Source organism: Ursus maritimus, unplaced genomic scaffold (assembly GCF_017311325.1).
Source record: "Ursus maritimus isolate PB19 unplaced genomic scaffold, ASM1731132v1 scaffold_36, whole genome shotgun sequence".
In the NCBI taxonomy this organism is placed as follows: domain Eukaryota; kingdom Metazoa; phylum Chordata; class Mammalia; order Carnivora; family Ursidae; genus Ursus; species Ursus maritimus.
The window spans coordinates 3,363,405-3,374,536 of record NW_024426230.1 but is presented as its reverse complement, the minus strand read 5'-3'; the positions used below and the strand labels follow the sequence as shown (position 1 = coordinate 3,374,536).

Below are 11,132 nucleotides of genomic sequence, written 5' to 3'. Positions count from 1 at the left end.
TATGTCCTGACCCTCAGTTCCCAGAAGGGTCGACCTGCTCATAAGAAACTGACTCTCCTTTTTCATTACAAGAACCCAGATGTAATGGACTTGGGGACGCCAATGGCAATGTGGACTCCGCCTCACTACAGTCCTTCTGTGCTCCTCAGATCACATCTTTATGTCACATTAGTTTCGTCTGAGTCAAGCAAGTTTCTGAAATATGGCTTTTGCCCATTAAAGAAATAAGGGAGATGGTTTTCCAATGTACTTTAATGTTTTCAAGAAAAATTGGATTAATGCATTGTAAAAAATACATTGGTTTGTTGCTTCTGAAAGGTCTTCCCTTGACTCAATGTATAGCTTGGAGCACGTTAACGTTCTAAAATCTTTAGAATAAACATAAACTGCTCTCATGAAAGTTTATACCCGATCTCTTTTCTCGGCCGGCGACATTCTTTTTTTTTTTTTTTTTACAGAGCAAAATAATAAAATTCAAATCTGTTGCTGTTTAACCATTCTGGATTTTCCAAGGGCACTTAATAAGTGAGCACCTTAAATGGAACTGATAGCAACACATAAGTCTCTTAAAGATGGTAGAAACCCCAGAAAGGTGTCTAATAAGAGAGTTTAGCTATGAAATTGGCTTGCTAAAAAGCAGGCTGTCCTCCACCTTGAAATTCCAGCCACCCTCCATATTATTTCTCAAAGTCTGAGGGCAATTCAATTTTACATGGCATTTTCAATGGGATTTTAAAATGTACTTCTTGAGTAAAACTATTTCTGTATTATAAAATCATTATGTAGCATTTTCTTTTCTGTCCTTTGATATCTGGATTTATTTCTCTTTTTCCCAATTCCATGATTAGGAAGAATCTCTATCTTTTCTATCAAGGACATTTAAATAGGGTATGGATTTCAGGTTTATTTTGTCTATGGTTCTAAAAATGCAAAGAGCTTTGTTTTAATGTATTTGATTTTCTTTGGAGTCAACATTCCTTCTTGCATTTAAATGTGACGATGTAAATCAGAGCTGACACTATGAGCTCTGTCTGCAGCTTTTGCTTGGCCCCAGTATTTATGCACCTCCTCTGCAGATTCCAGCACATTCTACATTGTTTATCCTAATCACTATTATACCAGGTGAATAAACGTGGTTATAGTTTGCACGTAAAGCAGCTTCCTCATGGAAAAGATTCACGATGATTCGTGATAACAGAAAAACCATGCAACTCTGGACATGCAGATATGTCTTATAATGGAGTTGTAGGTTATGTGCCCTTCTATGCAGAAAACTGAACAACCCTTAAAGGGCACACAAAGCAGTGCACATGACATCAGCGGTGTCTTTCAAAGTCCAACAGTTTGTCCTCCAGCTCAGGAACAGAATCACCGTCTCTTTCATTAAATACCAAATGACGTTGTTAGCTCGCATGTTAGGCTGTGTTGCATGAAAATTATGTCTCTTTGAGCACCTGACACTCCGCACTGTGTGATGTTCACACTTGGGAAGACTTCCGGGAACAGCAGGTTCTCCTTTCCTGGCTCCTCTGCACTCCGAAGTGCATGCTGTCTTCCCAGCATATGCTCCCGGCAGTGGAAGGGCAATGGAATCTTCCGGCTGCAGCTGCTTCCCCTTTTCGTTCTCGTGGCCCTCCCTGCCACTGACCTCCTGACTCCCCTTTTCCTCTTCTCTGCTTCCTCCTCCATCCTTATCCCCCTGACCCTTTCCTTCTGTCTTTTATGTAAAAAAGTGTAAAATTGAATGTTTATACAAAGATTATGTAATGCATTTCCATTGTGCTTCTGGGAGAGGTGCTTTGTCAGGCCAATATTACTATGCAGCTCACAGAACCACAGACATTTTTTTCAGCTAGAAGAGAATTAGAGATAACCCCGTGAAGTGGTTTCTAAATTGTATTTTAGCAGTGGAATCTTAGGTTTAAAGACAATTCTACATGTGATCACAATATATAAAATTGACGAAGGTGGAGCCGCTCTTTGAAACAAAGAAGGAGGGCACAGAGTCCCCGGTCCTCAGCCTCCTCTTGCCTTCAAGGAGCCCCAGTCTCCTCAGGAAACAATAGAAAAACCTTGATGTCCTATCTGAGGACAATCTCCTATCTGAGGACCAGAAAGATCAAACATTCTATGCCAGGTAACAAACATTTTAAGTGACAAGGACACAGCCACAGCCCACCTTTCTGTAGCTGCAATTAGAGGTGATTCTGCTCTCATTTTAATAAAATGGGAGTTCAGAGCTGATGAAAACGCAGAATGACCTCAAGGGAAAGGTGGAATCGTTATGTAACTCTAATAAACATTTATTTAACTTTTATACTGTGCTGGGCGGTGAGCAGGTATTACAAATATAAAAAGATTCATTCTCTCAAGATGCTTAGAGTCCAGTAGCTGGAAGCATGCACAAAACAAAACAAAAAACAGCAACCCCAGAGTTTCAGAAGAACAGAATACAGAAAGAGCCTTCAATCTTCTCTGTGGGGTCCTGGAAAGCTTGACAGGCAACACAGATCCTTACCTAGGACGTGGAGGAACAGGCGCTGGCCAGGGAAAGGACATCTAGGCAGAGGAGTCAGCGTGTACGGAGGCATGGAAGAATGAAAGCATGTGGCAGCATTGGGGGCTGCACGTGGCTTGGGGGAGCGTACAGCGTGGGAGGGGGAATGGCGGACAAGGAGGTTGGGAAAGTACAGGGGACCAAATAGCTTTCTTTCTGACAAGAAACGAGGGAGAATACAAGATGTCCGAGCAGGAAGCTGACACACGAGTTAGAAAAATTATCTGACAGCGAGGCGGATACAAATCAGGGCTGTGATGGTGAAGGTGACAATGAGCTACGGAGTCAAGAGGACCCATCCAGGATGACAGGTGAGAATAAAGGAGAAGATAGGGCCAGATTTCCAGTTTGGGCAATTGGGTAGGTGGTTGTCAGTCTCTGGAGAGGGAATACAGGAAGGAGATCACATTTTAGACTCAAAGAAAAAGAGGATTGTTTTGGTTTTGAACATAATGAGTTAGAGGAGAAGAATTGGGGTCCTGATGAAAATGCTTCATGCATTTAGATAAAATGCTAAGAAGAGAGTCAAGGATTTTAAAAGGGGTGGGGGAGGCCAGAGGATAATGCCAGCTTGTATGTGGTAACTAAAACCTAGAATAAGATTTCTCCAAAAGGCCATGATGAAAAAGAGAGCAGAACAGAGAGCCCTCAAGAATTCTAACATCTAAGTGGTAGACGTAGAATGACCATCCCACAAACAAGGCTGAGAAGGGGCCACCAGAAGCATGAGACCACCAGCCCAGCAAGAGAACTGTCATGAAAAACAATCCCAACGAGGAAAGAACATCATGGACCAGGAGGGCCAACTGTGGTCAGTTCTATACAGAAGCCAGGTCAGATGAGAACTGTGGTCTTTGCTGGGCAGTTTAGTGGAGTGACTTTGACAGAGGCAGAAGTGTAGCCCTCATGGTTTGAGAAACAAACGTAGAGTGAGAAGCAGAGATATTCATTAGAGGTTACTTCAAGAAACTTTCCTAGGAAGGGAAGGGGAAATACAGGATTTTGAATAAGGAATATGAGAGCTACATTCATTTCTTTTATGAGAGAAACTCAAGAGATATCGGTGAAGCTGGCAGGTTTGAAGATCCAGGAGAGGGAGAGATGGCAAATGGCGCACAACCCAAAGAACGTCATTGAAGATTCCCAAACCCTGGAGGGAGTAGCAGTCTTGCACAGGTGGAAGATGGGTGCATGGCGTGATGTTTCTAAACAGCAGAGTAGAAGCCGAGTGCTTTTCCCAGAAAGCTAAATGCTGGAAATGAGAGAGGAAGTAGCCAGGACCGAGTTTGGAGATAGAGGGAAGTATGGCAGAGTCCCCGAATACAATGGCTGAGGGCAGGAAATACACCAAGAGGGACGTGTATAAAAATTGTTCATTGCTGTTGAAATATAACTGAGCTTAGAGACATGAGTTTCTGATTCCAGTCTAGTTCTAGGCAGATGTCCTTTCTGAATCCCCCCAGGGGTTGGGAAATGTGGCAACGCTTTTATGAGATAGAACATGAGGCCCACGTGTCAAGGGGACACCGGAGGCATGTAAGAAGGAAAATGTATATTCTGAAAACTTTCAGAGGTATTAAGAGGCTCAACTTCCCTCGCTCCGAATTCCCTCATGTAAATGTCATCATCTTCCCTAAATTCCATCCCGCCTTCCTATGCCCTTTGGGCAGAGACGAGCTGCATTTTTTCTCCTCCTTCCAGCAGTGTACCCCCTTCTACTTTGTGTTCACTTTCAACTTCACTCTCCACTTCTCCGTGTCATTAGGACGAGCACCAGCAACGGGCGCCCCTTCTGTCTGCAGGATGATTGTGTCTATAGAGGCCGTTTGCAGTCCGTCAGAGGACAGGTATGTTATCTCCATTCTGCAAAGATTATACCGTATACATAATCACCAGCACTCCCTATCTCGATACGGTCAGTTAATAACAATCTGTCTTTCCAGAGACCTCAACGAATTCGGGAGCTGTTGCCTTGCAGAGTGTTTTCACCACTCAAATTGCTCTTAGAGATAGTGGGGGGAAAAAATCAAATTAAGTCATTTCCCTCCTACCCTTTCGCTACCTACTTGGAAATCATTAGTACAAATGATAGTTACCCCAGCAATAGCAATGCAATCAAAACAAGCACATCCATCTCAGTGAACCACGTCGCTGGCTCGGGTATTCCATTGGCTGCTAATTAACAGTGACACACATTAATGGCCCCAGCAGCAGGGTCAGCCCAGCATCAGTAGCGCTGTAATGCAGGCAGAAATGATAGATATGAAAGTCTTTCCTCCAGCTCCAAAGAAGAAGGGGGGAAATGAAAGTCACTTGACGGCAGGTCTCCCAGGGAAACTGCTCTAAAGCGGCAGGCTTCCTAAACCTGAGAGAAGAAGAAAAGGAAACAAGTTCCTGCTTCCGGGTCCCTGAGTAATTTTCTGTTGAATTCAACGGAATGTGACCTTAGTCCTGAACAAAGTAAAGATCACCACCCCACAGGGTTTGGAGGCGGGATGGCAGGCTCAGGACGGAGCTAAGCTTGTATTCTGAAACCTTTCCTCCAATCCCTAGGTTGGTTTTTACTGAACAGCACAATGAAAATGAAAATTAAAAAAAAACTCACAAAAAACAAAAAACCCATCCACGGCTTCCCACCACCTCGCAACGGTAGCCTGAGCTGTGTGACCTTAGAATCAGCAGCTGGCCAGAAAGGGGTTTTAAGGCTTTTCTTAAAAGATACCCCCTCAGACTTCTAGAGAGCCCCAAATGGATTCTTCGGGAAGCTCTATAGAGGAACAGTGGTGTTACTTGGCCAAGATCACCCAATGGCCTGATGCCCCCCGCTCTGCGGGGTTCCGAGCCAGCAGCAGGTGCTCAAGACACACTTGTCGACCACATGAAGAAGTCTACCCCTGATTTTTTTTTTAAGATTTTATTTATTTATTCGGCAGAGATAGAGACAGCCAGCGAGAGAGGGAACACAAGCAGGGGGAGTGGGAGAGGAAGAAGCAGGCTCATAGCAAAGGAGCCCTATGTGGGGCTCGATCCCATAACACCAGGATCACACCCTGAGCCGAAGGCAGACACCCAACCGCTGTGCCACCCAGGCGCCCCTACCCCTGATTTTTATCCACGTCGTCCTGACTAGTCTATCACATGACGGTTCGCACCTATCCTTGAGCAATGTCCCGAGAGGCAAAAAGATGACTTTGTGATGGGGCTGGCGGCGAGAGGACATGGAGTTCAGGCAACAGCTGGGGAAGGAGGAGAGGAGGGTTTGGGGTAACGAAGTGCAGCTTGAGGACCTCAGGCGCCTGTCGGGAGAGAAAAATGGAATGACGAGGGGGTGATAGCAAAGACAAAGGTGTCTGCCTGGAGACCTCAGAAGGCAACCCGAGGGGCCCCTGTCTTCTGGGGAGGCCTGAGCACCCCGCGCCGTACTCTGCTGCTTCGCTGTTCCCTGGGCTCTCCCCCGAGTCTCCGAGGGGAGCAGACTGTGTGTGTTTGTTGTGCAGAGCGCTGCAGTACGCAAACAGATTGACAGAAATTTATGCCAGCCCTCCTTGTTTAAAAACATGAATTATTCAAGAAATATTACAATATTAATTAGAAATCATTAAAATACGAGTGTTGGGGGAGGGAGGAACGAGAGGGTGCATTAGCAAAATCGCGTTTAGCCCAAACATCCAGTGTGTGCCAAAGCCGCTTAATCATTGCTTTGATTGTCAAAATACCGGAACACCAGTCTCACAGAACGGGGGAGAGGAAGGCTCTTGGAAGCTGCTGCTTCCCATTATTATTGGGGAGATTAATTATTTATGGAGCTCCGGCAGTGTCCTGGGTGCTCCAGAAGACACAAATAAGAAGAGGTGTCTGCCCGAAGGGCATAGGAGAGAAATCAGAGCCGCACCAAGTTCTGACACACACACCCAGCCAGTGATTAATGATCAAGAGGACGAGGGGCTTTTGCTCTGGGTTTGCAGTTTGCTCAGTGTTTTGAGCTTTCGGCTTTCAGAGGAATCACAAAGTGAACGTTGTTCCTCAAGAATGCCGGGGACGATGTAAGCTATCGGGAGCCCTATGAGTGAGAGAAATAGATAAACCCGGAAGGTCAGTGTCACGTTTACAAACCACGGAGGGCGGCAAAAAAGAACGAGGCTATTGAAAGGCATTCGCTGTTTTGAATAATTTGGGTCTGGAGGATTCACCGGTGATGGTGATTATTTCATACCCATGACAGATCCACAAACTACCATTGTGACACCAAATGCACTTGGGGTGGAACACCTGCAAACTGTAAAGGTCCCAACACGGGTGACGCTGTATTATCCTATATGCGATTATGACACTGACGCTGATGTACGGGGATCATTCGGAAAGGACCTCTGTGATTGATACAACAGTGCATGTGAAAGGAAAGACCAGGAAACACAATGAGTCCATCTATCTCAGTCTTAAGAGGGGCCATCTCGACAGCTGAATTAACTATCTCATGGCGGTAGGGTATCGTTCCAAGGCTCTGGCAGTGTGACACAAATAGAATCCTCATGACCTTAATTGATTACAACAGCTTCCACTCAGCACCAGAAGAGGTTGAATCAATGAGCAAGTGATTATCACACCCTGCAGGATGTGGGCAGGAAAGAGTGAAAGCAGGCTTGCAGAGAGCCTGTATTGGAAATGAGTTCATCCTCTTGCCCCATTTAGCTTAGTTCATGCCCGGCAACGGGTCATGGTCATGCCCGAGCACCACCAACACTGATTTTAAGGTATGGAGATGGGCATGACCGAAGGAGCCACGGAATTTTTCGGTCACACCCCAATTGACAAGACCTTAGAACCCACCAAGGACATTCAGGCTATGCTCTCTCTCCCTTGTTTAGAATAAGACCCTATTCTGTTGCATGGTAAAGAGCACCTAGTGTCCTGGACAATGGGGACTTTGTCTTATTCCCTCCACATCCTCATCCCAGGTCAATTTCCACCTATGAAGAAGAAGAGCTGGAAGGCAGGGTCTGAAGCTCTTACGGCTGGAGTACAGAGTTGGGAAATCAAATGGGTCTAAATAGAAACACGCAGTGGCTGAAGGAGGAGGAGTGAATCCAGAAACCAGGGAAGGCAAGACGAACCCAGAAAAGCCAGTCTCAAATACAAGTTGGGAATCTAGACGCACAGTAGTTCAAAGTCTTACAAACAGTAATAATCACAAAGGAAGAGACGAGTGAATTCTCCAGGGCCTGCTCCAACTGGCTTTTTTTTTTTTCTTTTCACAATTCTCGTGGGTGTTTCCTCTCACAGAGTGCCCTTAGTTGCAGAGGGAGCCTTCTGACAGACTGTACAGGCCCCGGTATGCTCAATAAATATTTGTGGGGTGAATGACTCAATGATTTTAATTTCGGTTCAAGTCCGTCTAGGCACCAGCAGATGTTCAGGGAATCTAAATTAACGTACTTCCCACTCGACGTATATACATTGACCGATATTACTAACAGGATGTGGAGACAGGGGTTGGAACCAATGTGACTATTTATAAAAATTAAAGCGAAGTGAGGCGGTTATAGAACCTTAGAAGTTGGGTAGTTTTGCAGGCTCATTAGGCAGCCTCCAGACAACAATTGTAGCTTGTAGCATTTGCATGGGTTCCTCGCATAGTGGCCAGTATTGCTATATGTCCCTTCTGGTACTGACACTGTTCTGTTTCTTGTGCATCTGAACCCTGTTTCTCTCCACTCTGCAAAGACAAGAGAATCTGTCTTCGGTCACTCCGAGTTCAGGTACAAATATTGTTAACGAACTCTCTTTTTGTCTTTCTCAAAATACACACACACACACACACACACAAACACATACACACATGCATACCTCGAATTCAAAAGGGGAGGTTAGTATATTAACTTTTTCATTAGATCCACTTATTTTCTTTCTTCTCTTTTTTTTTTTTTTTTTTTTTAGGAATGTCGCTTTTAACTTCAGCAAGTGGGAATAGGAGCTATTTTTAAGGCTGCAATAATAGCTGTAATAATAGGCCAGAAAAACAACCAGCAGAATAAAATAAAGGTACAAATCCATTTGGAAGAGAATATAAGTATAATGGGATACTTGACCCCACAAACATGACCTCAATAGCTGTTCAAAAGCGTTGTGCTTTCCAAAAAATCAGGATGCAATTTAATATGGTGGGAACTGCCCAGATTACAAGATCAACTGTCACAGTCTGCGTTTCCTTGAGTTCATGTTTACAAGCTCTGAATACCTCTGCAGAATATAAAGCTCAAAAAAAGCATACCTCCCCTTGAAGAAAAGAACTGACCAAATGCTTCTCGATTCATTTATTAACTCATCAGGCAGCCAGGTTGAATTCAAGCTCACCCTTCTAAGGCTCTGTTTCTGCTACCAAAGCAAAGGACAGGGGAGAAGCAGTAACAATGTAACAATGATGACAGAACTTGATTCAGATGGTCATGCTCCAGTTAACATTATGGACTAAACTCTTGTCCCATACATGTGTCCTCTGGGATGTAATGTAGGCCAAAGAGAAGTGTGACACCTCTCAAAAGGGAAATTTTTAGAAAAGTAGAAATATGCTCGTATGCCACGTATGCACACACTTGGCACCATGTTCTTCATGAATATAAAACACTCTTAGAAGTTAGGGTTTACTTGAAACTATCTAGGCATGATCCAGACAGATTCATTAGAAACCTCTGGGATCCAATGGGATCTTCTGGGGAAAGGGTACATATCCCAAAGTACCCCGACCATCAGTTGAAGTGGGGGTCGGCCTACCTGAACTTGAGAATCCTCGCAGCCACGCTCACGACGTGCCTCTGAGAATACAGGTGGTGCTCTCGGGCCCTGGAGATCCCAGAGCAAAATCAAGAGGGAGGGCTGCTGTCTACAGGCCAAAAGTCCTGCCCGGGGCTGTGTACCTCTTAGAATTTTATTAAAAACTAAACCAAACACTCTTCAACAAGGAGGCCGGGTGGTTTGGTGGCCGTGGCCTTGTGGCAGTCTCAGAGATACAGATCTCTGTGAAGACCCTGATGGGCAAGACCATCACCCTTGAGGTCGAGCCCAGTGACACCATGGAGACTGTCAAAGCCAAAATCCAGGACAAGGAGGACATCCCGCCTGACCAGCAATGTCTGATTTTGGCCACGATCTCTCAGACTACAATAGGCAGAAAGCGTCCACCCCGCACCTGGTGCTCCGCCCCTGGGGCGGCATCATCGAGCCTTCCCTCCGCCAGCTGGCCCCGAAATGACAACCGCGACGAGATGATCTGCCGCAAGCGTTATGCTCACCTGCACCCCCGCAATCTCACCCACCGCAGGAGGCGCAGCCGCACCAACAGCCTGCACCCCAAGAAGAAGGTCAAATCAGGCTCCTCCACCAGCTCTTCCTTGCCGGCAGGGTGGCCTCCAGCCTGAACCCCAACGCCCTGGGGCCTCGATTGAGTTTCCCTCTCATTGAAACCAACCAACCAACCCACCTCAGGAAATGCACATCTTGCCTGTTGCAAGCTTCCATCAACCATGGCCTCCATGCAAACGCACAGCATCCTATCCATGTCTAGACAATGACACCATGAGGACTCTCCACCATTCTCCTCTAGCCATTCTTCTACTCTCCCGCAACGTTCTCAAGACACGACTTCTAACCGTTAAGCGTCTGAATGATGCTAAGCAGAACTAGGGTATCCCATAGCAGAAACGGACACAGTCAAAAGATGCCTGTATTTAAATGTCCAAACTGTAGCAAGAGGTGGTTCTTTCCTCTCTGTCATCCTGTGAAAAAATGCTCCAGGTGACAACCCCCAGATGTGTTTAGATGTCTCACCATCCTCAATTCTTCCCTTTGGAAGCCTAGTGTGACAGCCACTTCTCCAACCTTCTGGATCGAGATTGGAATACTTTGTATATTGCCTTTGCATCACAAGTGCAGGCAGAATGTCTGCAGCAGGAAGAAAATAACCAGGGGTCTCAAAATGAACCCTTCATGCCAGTGTTTTGTACTACTTATTTTTAAAAAAAGGCCTCAGGGAATCTGCCTCCTGCCCGTTGCAAAGCTTCACGGAGAATATGATTGCACTGATACCAGTGCCAGGTGTGGGTGGCCTCTGTGGGCAAAGGAGCAAAGGCCGCATAGAGTCCCAACCTGTCCATGCTGAAAAGCTACACCTCCCTAAAATTAAAGCCAAGAAACCAGAGCAGAGGAGACAAGTAAATATCCCCTTTCCCTGTGGCACCTCCCGCCTAATGGGAATCGTAGTTAATGATCTGAATCGAAAGCGAAGTCTTGTTTTATGGAATGCTCACTCTTTGTTAAGCAAAGCTGTTTGGGCGAAGGACCATTCTATTGATTTAAAAATTGATTTCTTTTTTTCCCCCTTCATATAACTAAAACATGGCTCACAAATCACAGCTCTTTTATTCTTCTGGCTACAACCTAGGCTGAATCTCTCCCAACCTACTCACCGAGGGACGTCTGATGGAGGAAGTGGGAACATTTGGACAGAGATTGTTCAAGATTCTATTAAAGGTTTCAAGTGGCTTCCTTTGAACATTTGGTAATTTATATTTCGAGTCCCTTG

At 45.5% G+C, this 11,132-nt stretch overlaps 1 pseudogene; it reads left to right on the top strand.

Annotated features, from left to right (window-relative positions):
- Positions 1-3,282: 3,282 nt before the first annotated feature.
- Positions 3,283-10,017, top strand: LOC103679334 (annotated as a pseudogene).
- Positions 10,018-11,132: the final 1,115 nt, after the last annotated feature.